The 12,738-nt window shown below is 38.2% G+C and overlaps 1 protein-coding gene across 2 annotated transcripts in view; it reads left to right on the top strand.

The window, feature by feature from the left end:
* The first annotated feature begins 4,582 nt into the window (after positions 1-4,582).
* The window catches only part of evi5b (ecotropic viral integration site 5b), a 52,592-nt gene continuing 44,436 nt past the window's right edge, over positions 4,583-12,738 (top strand). For both annotated transcript variants that reach the window (XM_034709751.1, XM_034709759.1), the window contains exon 1: positions 4,583-4,839. The gene's annotated coding sequence lies outside the window, so the exon portion shown is untranslated. The remainder of the gene's footprint in view (positions 4,840-12,738) is intronic.

Raw genomic sequence — 12,738 nt, forward strand, 5'->3', positions numbered from 1 at the left:
TTGGCAACCCTAATGTGAGCACACATGATAGGGAGAATCACACTCATTAAAACTGACCTATTCCATTTCAGGAAAAATAGGAAAATACACCCAACATCATTGCTCCACCAGACTGTTTCAAAATACTCTGATACTCAGAAATAGGTGGGGCTTTTAAACCCCCATATTCACAGAAAATATAGTTCAAATTTAAAATAGTCACAAAAATGTTCCACATTTGGTTCAGCTATTTTATGAGGAGAAAACACATTGGTGTAGCATGATCACAAATGGGACGGTATGAGCAGGTTGTGGTTTATTCCCTAAATAGTGAAAACATATAATAGAATATTTTATACCACGCCTGGTAGACTGAGTTACAAGTGAGCTAAGTCAGTGATAAGATGTGCTGTTTCAACCGCCTAAAGGTCCTGTACAAACAATCAAATGTTACATAAAACAAACAAGCAAATAAACAAACAAACACAAGGGAGGAGGGGGTCATTTAAACAAAAACTGTTGTCTTATGGAAATACCTTACAGCCTTCTTTCCTATTTAGAAATAACAGGTGTCATAGAAATTGTTCATGCATTTTGTATTTCAGTCAATAGAAGGAGGGTCAACACAAGGCCCAAATTCAAAAGCTGTCCCAATGAAGCTTGATCCACCCTTCTGTTATTGTATAGTTCATTTGCAAAAAAAGAGGTTTACTTGTGTTGTTATTTATACAGAATATTGACTTAGTTAGCTTAGTTTTTCAGTTTATGTCACTCAAAGCGTTATAGGTGAGGGATACATAGATATTCCCTTCTATGTGTAATATTTATTGACAAGCTCAGTAAAGCCTCCTGGCACTCCATGAAAGCTACTAAATCTAAGGGCCAGTTCTTTTCTATACGGACAGAGGTCTATTTTGAAAATCTGCATCAGATACAACCTAAACCTAATTACATGGTAATGTTTTTAAATAAATGGGTGTGACAGACAGCAATGCTGGTATCGACACAGTTAGCTGAGTAATCAAGTTTAGCTGATGTTGGGCGCACCTGCCACACCATGACATTGGCGTCTGATGTCTCACCCAAGGTGTAATTATTCTTAAAAAGTTCACGTATTAATGTAAAGAAAGGGAAACTGCGATCATTTAGCAGCTGTTATTTTGTATTTTATCCTTTAAGGACATGAATGGCTGTGCAATAAAGGATCATTTTGCTGTGTGTTTATAGATATATAGTTATTTCTATCTGACAGTCATGGGTGTGACTAATGAGACAGGGTTTCACATTGAGTGACCTACAATGTCTAGGTGCTGCTTAGTTGAGCCTACAGCGTCATCTGCTTTTCAGTGACTTCCATGAGCACAGGAGTGTCAGACAAACAAAAGATATGCGTCACTGCGTCCATGTGAAACCTGAATAGTAGCTTTTAAGAAACTTTGGTATGTGAATGAAGGCAGTCTGCTTCATCATATTTTCACTCGAGCTATTTTCTGCTGATGTGGTTACTTCATTAGTGGTTTCTGTTGACTTGTCTCACTCAGTGGAGGCTGGTTGTTTGAACCAAGCATAGTGATGCAGTTTTTTGTCTTTTTCTTGTATTTCAGAGATAATTTAACTTCGGTTTTTTTTTGTTGATTTAAAATTGTTTTGAAATTTCATTTCATTTGGACTTCACAGCAAGAACAATGTTTTATTAATGGATTAAAGTTTTTTTCTGGAACGCAGACAACAAGGATTGACCAGAAGAACACTGAGACCAACATTTTAAACCTTCGGTCTGCTCAAACAGAAGAATTTAATCTCTCAACAATGAACTTCAGGTAAGTTATTCAGATCAGATTACATGAGCACTACACATACAGAGCCACAGGAAGACTTCACCCTTTCACTCACACTCTCATAATAAACTTGGTTTTATGCAACACAATGGTCATTTTGATATACATCACTGTTTCTAGGCTGAATGATATCGCTGACCAGGTTTCATTCAAGCACAGAGCTGAGGTCGTGTTTAATTAAAAATATGCAGAAACAATGTGTAAGGTCAAGAGAGGTTCCATTTTTGCCTCCTGCTTTCTAAAAAGATAGTCTTCAACGAAGAGCATTAATGTTCTGCCACCATTCTGAGAGTTGAATAAGTTAAAGGAGCGTACTGACATGACCCCTTGATAACCCCAATCACCTAAGATGAACTGTTCTCTCCAGGGATTTTAAATGCTTGTAATATGAGGAAGTGGTTCATTTTGTACATGTTGCTGAGGTGTTTTTTCTCTATTTTCATACATTTGGTCATTAGTTTGATTTATTTTGTGGCATTTTTGCCTTTATTTGATAGGACAGATGAAGAGAGACAGGAGTGAGGGGAGAAGAAAGTGGACATACATTAAGAGTCAAAGCCATAAGTCAAGCCTGCAACAGCCTGAGCTAAGCCAGCAGCCCTGTGTTTTAATACAAATGAATGTGTTTCTGTTTGAAGAAGATTTGTATGATACAGTTCTGTTCAGTTTAATTTTATTGATTGAGCAAGTGGGCACATACAAGGAATATACGTCCAGTTTTAATTTCTTCTAGATGTATAATCAAACAAATTGACATGCATGTTAATGAGGGACAAAAAAGGGTAAAACACTCACACACACAAACAACTACAACTAAAGGCCTACAGGGACAAATATCAAAAGTTGTAATACACACATTACAAAAACAACAACACTTGTAGTATGGAGATTCAATGAATTGTAAAAAACAACAACTGATAAATGTTGTTATGGATGCAGTTGTATGTACAGTGGATATCAAAAGTCGACACACCCCTGTTAAAATGCCAGGTTTTGTGATGTAAAAAAATGAGACCAAGGTATATCCTGTCTGAACTTTTTCCTCCTTAGTGTGACCTATAACGTGAACAATTCAATTGAAAAAATAATTAAAATCTTTTAGGGGGAAAAATGAAAAACTAAAATAATTTGGTTGCATAAGTGTACACACCCTTTAATTAATCATTTTTTGAAGCACCTTTTGATTTTATTACAGCACTCTGTTTTTTTTTGTAGGATTCTATTAGCATGGCACATCTTGACGTGGCAATATTTGCCCATTCTTCTTTACAAAAGCTCCAAATCCATCAGACAGTGAGGTCAACTCCTGTGCACAGCCCTCTTCAGACCACCCAACAGATATTTAACTGGATTCAGGTCTGGACTCTGGCTGGGCCATTCCAAAACTTGAATCTTCTTCTGGTGAAGCCATTCTTTTGTTGATTTGGATGTATGCTTTGGTTCATTGTCGTGTTGGAAGGTGAAATTCATCTTCATCTTCATCTTTCTAACTAAGGCCTGGAGGTTTTGTGTTAAACTGACTGGTCTTTGTAACTGTTCATACTTCCCTCCACCTTGACTAAGGCCCTGGTTCCAGCTGAAGAAAAACAGACCTAAAGCATGATGCTGCCCCCACCATGCTTCTCTCTGGGTCTGGTGTTCTTTATGTGATGTGCAGTGTTGTTTTTATGACAAACATACCTTTTACAATTATGGCCAAGAAATTCAACCTTGTTTTCATCAGACCATAAAACATTTGATGCTTTTGGGAGACTTCTTGTTTGTTTTTAAAACATTTTGCCAGGCTTGGATGTTTTTCTTCATAAGAAAAGACTTCCATCTTGCCACCCTACCCATAGGTGAAACATATGAAGAATAGGAGAGATGTTGTCACATGTAGTACACAGCCAGTACTAGTCAGAAATTCCTGCAGCTCCTTTAATGTTGCTGTAGGCCTCTTGGAAGCCTCCCTGACCAGTTTTCTTCTCATCTTTTCATCAGTTTTAGAGGGATGTCCAGTTCTTGGTAATGTCACTGTTGTTCCATATTTTCTCCACTTGATGATGATGGTCTTCACTGTGGTCCATGGTAAATCTAATGCCTTGGAACATGTTTGTACCCTTCTCCTGGCTGATACCTTTCAACAATGAGATCCCTCTGCTGCTTTGGAAGCTCTCTGTGGATCATGGCTTTTGCTGTAAGATGCAGTTGAGGAAATGTCAGGAAAATCCTCCTAGAACAGCTGATCTTTATTGGGATTAATCAAAGTCACTTTAAATTATGACAGGTGTATACTGACTACTATTTGTCATGAGTTTGAGTGTGATTGTTTATTCCGAAAGCAGCCACATCCCCAGTGATTAGAGGGTGTGTACACTGATGCAATCACATTATTTTATTTTTTATTTTTTATTCTCCCCCCTAAAGGATTTTTAAAAAAATTCAGTTGAATTGTTCATGTTACAGGTCACATTAGGGGGGGAGGGTTCTGACATGATTTATATTGGTCTCATTTTTTCACATCTGCTTGTTCAACAAATGGTATTCAGCTGTAAGAAACAAAAAAGCATTTTCACTACAGAAAAATACTATACAAATGCAGCCCTTGACCCAAGCGAAAATATTTCACTTTGTTAATTCTGAAACACATTATTTCCCTTAAATGAATGAATGAAAGGCTATTTGAACTGCAGTTTGACTCCTTAACCACTAGATGTCACTGTTGCCCAATACTTGCTGAAAACGCGCATGCTCCGTGCGATGTAAACACTTGGTAGGCCGCCGTCTGTCTGAGCTCTGCAGACATTTGTGTACACGTATTACACGGCTGCATGGGCTGGACCGTGGAGTCAATGGGAACTAGCTAACTAAACGCTGGCTAGCATTCAAGTAGAAGCCTAGCAATGCTAACTTGTAAAATATAGCTGATGAATCCGGCTGAAGTGTCTGGAAACACGTCTTCTGTCTGTAAAAGCAGGACTTTACTTCTACTGTGCATGGGAAGCACACGACGTCTGGTGCGGCTGGTTGAAAACGCTTCAAGGTAAAATATATTGTTTTTTCGGGCTCTGTCTAATAACTGGAATGAGCACTTACTCATAAAGTCACGGCTTCTTTTCTTATTCTAATTCGAAGTGAAGGATGTGACATTACTTTTGAAATGCAGACATAGCAGCACTTCACTTTTTCATCCGGTTAGTAGCATTAGCAGCTTTTATCAGTAATGTATGCTGTTTATAAACTGCTTCACTGGCTTGCCAAGGACTCAGTTTAGCCATAGCCTGCCAACAAAATACTGTACTATGATAAAAGTTTGCTGCTTGTAAATGTCGGATTATATGTAGTAATGTAATCTTGTTGTATTCTCGCAGACCGTAGAGCTCTCTGGAAGAAAAACATACTGTTGCATTTGATGCTAGATCTCCATTTCAGCTCATAACACCAGCGAGCCATAAAAGGAGTAGAGACTTCTCCTGTATGTAACTCATCTGTCTTCTGTTTGATACCTGTAAACTTTAATGTTTCTTGATCAGTGAGAACATGATTTGCAACCTTTGACGAGCAGAGGCATTTGCTGTGTCCATGCCAAGGATATCTTTAACTCAGACTGCAGAGAAGTGACTTGCAAGTTGCAACAACAACAACTCAGCTCAGTGAGCGGTGTAGTGGGAGATACATCCATCTATGTTTAACACAGTTTTAAAAATAGGAATCCTTTTCTTACTCAGTACACAGTACAGTACACAATGTTTAAATGGTGGATATACATGTGAATGAGCTTATAAAAGAGAGAGGGACTAACACAATACAGGCCAGTGCCTCTGTGGAAGTTATTGGGTTTCTATTAACTCCTTGTGGTCATGACTTGATACCATTCCTCACCACATGGTGATACAGTAAACTCTGAAGTATTTAATTTGGGTTAATAATAGTCAGAGACAAACCAACAGCAAACACAGTGGAGTAATCCTGCATTAAATATATCCCATTAATTATTGTAAGTATCTTGACCCCATTTACAGTCATAGTTATTTGCAGCTGTAGAAATAATGAAGTATTCTATTTAAGTGGTTCCCAATCTTTTCAGCCCACGACCCCCAAAATAAAGGTGCCAAAGACTCACGACGCCCACTGTCCCTCAAAGTGATTTAACGTGGCTTTATTTAGCTGGTCTGCAGAAAATTACCCTACCTACACGATCATGTGTCTGTGTTTCCTGTGCCATTATGAATTAACCTGCTGCTACTGATGCTTTTGATAATTAACTGTTCACTAACCCTAAACTTAGGAGTCATCTGGGAACAAAGAAAGGCAGAAAACTCATTACATTTTCTATTTTCAAGGTTTTATTTCAAGGTTAGCTACTGTTTTTGTAGATATTTTTTACTAGAATGGGTAAAATGTACTATTTTTTGATAACTTAAAAAAAAAAAACATTCTAGAAGACATCTCATGACCCTCCATTTGTGCCTCGCAACCCCTGTTCTACGTCATCCTAATACTCATTTTGAATATCTCACCTAAATAAAGCTAAATATTACTTTAAGTGCAAAACCATATATCATTCTGTGACTTATATAATACAATTAATATTTGTAAAAGCACTTTAAAAAAAACTAATTTTGTACAATAAAAGAACAGAAACAACAAAAAGAGATTAAAAAAATATTACAAGCCAAAACTATAAATAGAGTTTTGTCTGGCTAAAAATATCCAAACACATCAGAATTAAGCTTAAAATATGTGAAAATACACAAATCTCTCATGTGCAATTAGCATAATTATAACCTGTTGAAAAAGTGTGTTTAAAGGATGATACCATTCACTTTAATAAAGTCCTTTGTCATAGTGTCACCAAGTGGAAGCACTCGTGTGAAGAACTATATGATTTGATATTTTTAGCTCAACATTTGATTAATTGTGTATCTGAACTTCTCTGCAGTGATGTCCTGAACAAATGTGCTGCTGTAAGAATTCAGTCACTCTGCTTGAACTAGCATGTTTCCTCCCTCCTCTGAGGCTGTGACAAAGTTCATCACTGCAACCCAAAGCATCAGAATCTAACCCTGAAGACCCCCCCCCCCCCCCCCCCCTTTTTTTTTAAATCTTTTTTTTTGTGTGAGAGAATATGTTGTAACTGTGAGTGGAGGGGTGGCTGTGTCAAAGCAAACACATGTCAGTACTTGTTGCATTTACAACAAAAAGCTTCCCAGGCTATACTTAGACCCCCGGTCTCAGCAAAGATACTAAAAGAACACACACTGCATGAGGGGGTGATAATACATCCTTGGAGGGAGAGGATCACAAAAAAATATGCATGTGTTTTAAAGTCTGAAATACATGCATGCATTTCAAGTTGCAATGATATTGGACAGAAATAGAGAAGACACAGTAAAGTGACTTTGAATCTAGTCACAGACCAGACACTGCATACTTCACACGATTTAACCGAGTACTTTGTAACTTTTCATCGACCAACGCTGTCACTCCCACAGAAGAAGCTAGTCCAGAGTGTAATTTATGTGTTGGTGTTATTGATTGAAACATTTTATTTCCCACAGTACTCTAAGTCTACTTTCTGCAGTGCTGTTTTTGCAGACAGAGTATAAAACACTAGCTTGTGCTGTTGGTACTTTTAGTTCTCATTATGTGGCTGTGTAGGAAAGAATAGCCCCCAGCAACACCATTGAAATGCTGATTGTACACTGGGAAAATCTGAGCTTCTCTCTGTGGGTGAAGTGAAAGGCCTCTCTACCTCAGTGTGAGTGTGTTATTGTAAGTCAGGCCTGTGCTTTAATTCCCTCATACAGCACATGAACGGCATGTTTCCCTGAAGATAGCCCGGCTCTCTCCTGCTGGGCAAGACTGTTTTGTTCTTTTTCATCCCTTAGAAAAGACATGTGATTAAAGACAGGGGGAAGAGTGTTAGTCTTCTGTTTACTGTAGGCTGCAACAACTTTACATTTGAATGTTGTAGCTGTAAAGTTGTCTTTACTTTATTTTTTAACCTGTTTCTTTTTTACATGACTGTGGATTTTCTGTTTGCTTCTGTGAAATCAATTTTGAATTTCAAATGAGGAGAAAGGAAGTGCTTCTCTGTTCTTCCCTTGGTCTTTCTCGGTTCCCCCTACAGTCTTTCTTTGACGAGGCTTTCTTTTTTCCCTTGCTGTGGGTTTCATTAACTATGCGCATTGCATCTCAGGGCCCCTTTGAGGTCTTTGGCAAACAAAAGCAGAAACAATCTCTGGATCCAGGATTTATAGGAAAGCCTTGCTTCAGTTGGCTGGCTTTACCAGGAGGAATGTCTCCCAAGGCCACCTGGACATTGGCATCTCTGGTTTTTGCCTGTCCTGACAAAGTTGATAACATTTTATGATTTTTTTGTGTCATATTTTGCCCACTGAACGTGGTTGTCAGGTCTTCATAAGTTTGCTGAAAGCTGCAAACCTCAGTAAGTTTTTTTTACCGGATGAAGTTACTGGGGTCATCAATAATGAGATTTATCTTTAATCAAAGCTCATAAGAGGACACGCAAACAAGGCCCAACTTCACTCTTGTCCTTATGTTGCTTTGTCTACATGATCACCTCAGTTGGTTCTGCATGGGATCCCACATGGGGGTTGGTTTTCAGAGAAGCCTCATGCCCTTAAGTTCCCTCTTTTCTTTCAGTTAGTGAGTGCAGACTGATCAGTGGGTGTAAAAGGAGTGGACTAAAGTGAAAAACAGATTTGTTTGAGATACAAATCAATTATTTAGATTGTTTCTGTTCTTATTAGGGCTGTACAACGATTCATTTTTTAAATCTCAAATTAGCTGATTTTTTTTTTAAGTTATATGCATATATTTTTTGGGGCTTTTTCACCTTAATTGACAGGACAGCTGAAGAGAGACAGGAAAAGAGGGGAGCGGGGAGTGGGGGAAGACACGCAGTGGATGGTCTACTGGCCGGGAGTCGAACCGGCAACCTGACTGTAGCCTCCATATGTGGGGCGCTAAGACTGCTAGGCCACCAGTGCCCCCAAATTCACTGAATTTCAATAATTTTTCCCAATTCATCATATTTTTTGATCACATGTTTAAAATATCATTATTTTACATTTAAAGACAGTTTTTAAGTTCATATTGAAAATCTAAAGCAAGCCTCACAGTGTCTCGCTTTCAAAAACACTCAAAGAATGCAATAAAATGAACTTTATGAACCTGACCTTTAGATTTATTGTTCAGAGAAATGCTGCACTGCTTCACCCGTGTGCGCTGAAACAATGGCTTAGAGGGAAGAGACAGTCTGAAGTGCTTATTCTGTGAAATACAGGCATTATTTATATTCTTTTTAATCCAATAACTCTGTTATCGATCTAAAAATATGTAGAGTGCATGAACAAAAATTGCAGCTCATTTCAATACAGTGCATAACAAACAAAGACTCCCTCTCCCTTCATTAACTCTCAGTGTCGTTGGAAATCAAGAGATGTTATGTCATCAGAGGAAAAAACTAATAAGTCAGTGATCATTGAACTAAGGCTTAGAAATATATAAAAAAGATAAATCCCCCCTTAAAAATAAAGAAGTTAAGTGATATGTAATCACAGACTGTATAGATAATAGACATAGTATCGGTGATGTCACCCATCTGTTCCTGAGCGCTGTTTTCAAGCCAATCGGCGGCGGCAGCCATATTGGAAAAGCTGCACTCAACCTAACTTTTGGTGAGGTGAAGAGGCGGGGTTTGAGCCTACTATCCAACAGCTACAGTGTTCCCGCCTGTCAGTCAAGTCAGGGATGTCCTTAAATGGGCAAAACTCATAATCTTAATATCTTCTGAACTGTCAAGTTCTAAAAATATCCACCCCCCCATACAGTGTGAGCTGATAGAGGAATTAGCTCTTCAGACCCAAGCTGTTTCTTGAACCAGGCTGTAAACATGTTTATTTCTGATGTAAGATCGTCTTTTTTGAATTAGTGTGTATGTGGTTTCTGGTGTTTCTGCAGCCAGCCTCAAGTGGACGCTCAATGAACTGCAGTTTATGACACTTCAGCATGGGCTTCATATCTTGTGAGCGGAGGTTGCCACTCGATCTGCAGCTGTATGCTTAGCTCGTAGTTGCTAGCTCAAACTCAAAGCACTTTGTTGATATTTGAATTCTGTTTGACACAGAAACATGCCTGTCAGGTTAACTGGTCACTCTGAAATGTTATGAATGGTCGTTTGTCTCTATATTTTATTACTGTGGAAGGTTAGTGACCTGTCGAGGCTGCACCTTGCCTCTCGCCCAGTGACAGCTGGGATAGCCTCCAGCACCCTGTGACCCTGAATGGGAAAGTGGTATAGATAATGGACAGATGGATGGATGGATGGATGCTGAAAGCCCTAGTTCTCATGTCAGTGATATTGCTGTCTTTTGACACAGTCCATGCCATATTTTATATCCTTTTTAATCTGCTTTTTATACTTTAATATTATAATAATAACAGTTTTCTATCATGACATCAGTCTGCCTGTAAAGAAGGGGAGATGTTTGCATTTACAGGTCTGTTCCAGAGCATTTAGACATAGCATATTCATCTTCTCTTGTACAAATATTTGACTATTTATGTCTCTGCTGTTGCCGTGGGATTTGAGCTGTTTAAGATTTGAGTTTGTTTTCTCTGCACACAGCTACTGAATACTCTTGTTCTGTGCATATTGAAGATACAGTATGAATGTTGATTGTGTGGAGGCTGTTATTATGTTAAGGACAGCCTGTGCTCAGAAATGCAACCTGCAATTTAAAAAAAGAAACATTGTTAGGGCCCGAGAACCAATAAGGTCGACGAAGCCCCTCTTGTAACCCTAAGGATTTTTCTTTCTTTCTTTCTACCTAGTACAGTAAATTGCCTTTTTGGAGCCTTCAACATGCCCAAAAACTCACCAAACTTGTCACACCCATCAGGCCTGGTGAAAATTTCAATATTCTTTTGGTCCAGTGCTATAAGTCCCAAAAAACGCTCAATAGCGCCCCCTTCTTTCCAACTGGGCAACCCCTCAACACGATTCAACATACATGCCTGACTTTTTTTTTATTCACATTCCTAATGTCAGACATCCCCCCCCCAAATCTGCTCCAAAGCGCCCCCTAAAGGGTTAAAAAGAAAGGGTAAAATAACCCTCCCCATAGAGGTTTCTTTAAGCTACATGCATGATTTCGGACAAGCTTATTCAGGGCATCAGGATGCACAAAATGCTGCTTGCACCCATATCCTAAAACCAACAGGAAGAGCGCCTGTGTGTGAGGGCCCGTTCATCACCGCTTTGGGCTTTCATTGTTATTATTGTTGGGCAGTGTGTTGTGTTGTATTGCACTGAAAACAAACAAATCACAAGAAGCATGGTAGTTTTTTAAAGAAACCATGTAGAGGAATAACAGATACCTTTGTAATGCAAACATATGAATGGAAGATTCACGATGCTTATTCAGTCATCTATAGTAACTGTTGATACCCTGCCCCAGTCACCCACCTACTTCCTTTGAATTCTTGGCACTCAGAGGTAAAACACAACATATTCATATTTCTGTGATATTTATAGTTAGCTTTTAATGTTAACAAATCAAATGGGTTTTGGGTGTGCACTACCACATGTGTGTCATCTCTTCTTGGTTAGGTTTCCCTCCATGTTGATTTACAGCAGATGGTCTGTAGGGTGTCCAGGATGAGGGTCTGTTAGTTTAGCTGTATTGTCAATTTTGATGAAGTTCAGTAAATATGCTGCTCATAGGGACTGCTCAGGAACAGGGTGTTGTTATAAAAACATGAATCGCTGTACCCATGTCCCGTTTGTCTACATTTGAAAACAGACATGGCAAAGACAATACCCAGAGATCTGTAATGGAAGAAACATCACCTGCCATAATACCCATACATATATTACAATTCTGGAATTTGTATGCACAATATAAACATCATTTGGTTGCAGACTTTCTCTTAAGTTTTGTTAATGAATTGAACATGTTGTCTTTTACAGATCTATCTGTGATAAAGAAAGACAAAGGGTCTCGGCTGCATGAAACCTGGGATGACACTTTTTCTTTCTTTTTTTTTTTGAGGAATTTTGTTCATTAGAACGTTTTTGACAGTTGTGTTGAACACTTGTAATTGACAGTGTCATATAACATAAAAATAAGACAATACAATTCTTAAATGATAACAAGAAAATAGATATGAATAAATACAAATAATGAATACAGAAACAAACATACAGAAACTTAATGATAATAACAATAATTATCACTAGAATTACAATTACAACAGTAAATATTCTCACATTTGCCACAATAACTATACTTTTTCTTTCTAGGTTCATGCTCAATGATAATTCTCTAGGAAATCAGTGGACCACAACATTTATATTTTAAAAGAGATAGAAGTTATGTTCCTTTTCCTTTGTACACACCTTTTAAAGTTATATTTTTGGGGAGTTTTTGCCTTTATTTGATAGGACAGCTGAAGAGAGACAGGAAATGTGGGGAGTAGAGAGAGGGGGAAGACATGCAGGGCATGCAGTGCGTGGTTGCAGTTGGGAGACAAACTAGGGACCTCTACGGCGTAGAGGTATGTGGGGCGCTTAGACCGCTAGTCCACCAGCGCCTCTGTACACATCTTTTAATAATAATTTTTAAACCAAAAGATAAAACAATGTAAAAAATGATCAACATTTAAAGACGTGTTCTAGCCCTTTGCTTTGAGGAGACTTTTGGACATTAAACATTAATTGCAAACTTAGACAGCTTTTAGGACTCATCTTGTTTAATATCAATCTTTTCTTATTGTATTTGACATATAAATGAAGTAACAAAGCTCTCTTTTGTCTTCATGTAGCTGTTGAGATTTAAAATGTAATTTGCTCTCGGTCAGCATTTGATATGATAACCTAGTTTTGTACTCACAGATAATAACTGATATTAAA

Source organism: Notolabrus celidotus, chromosome 2, assembly GCF_009762535.1.
Source record: "Notolabrus celidotus isolate fNotCel1 chromosome 2, fNotCel1.pri, whole genome shotgun sequence".
Lineage (NCBI taxonomy): Eukaryota > Metazoa > Chordata > Actinopteri > Labriformes > Labridae > Notolabrus > Notolabrus celidotus.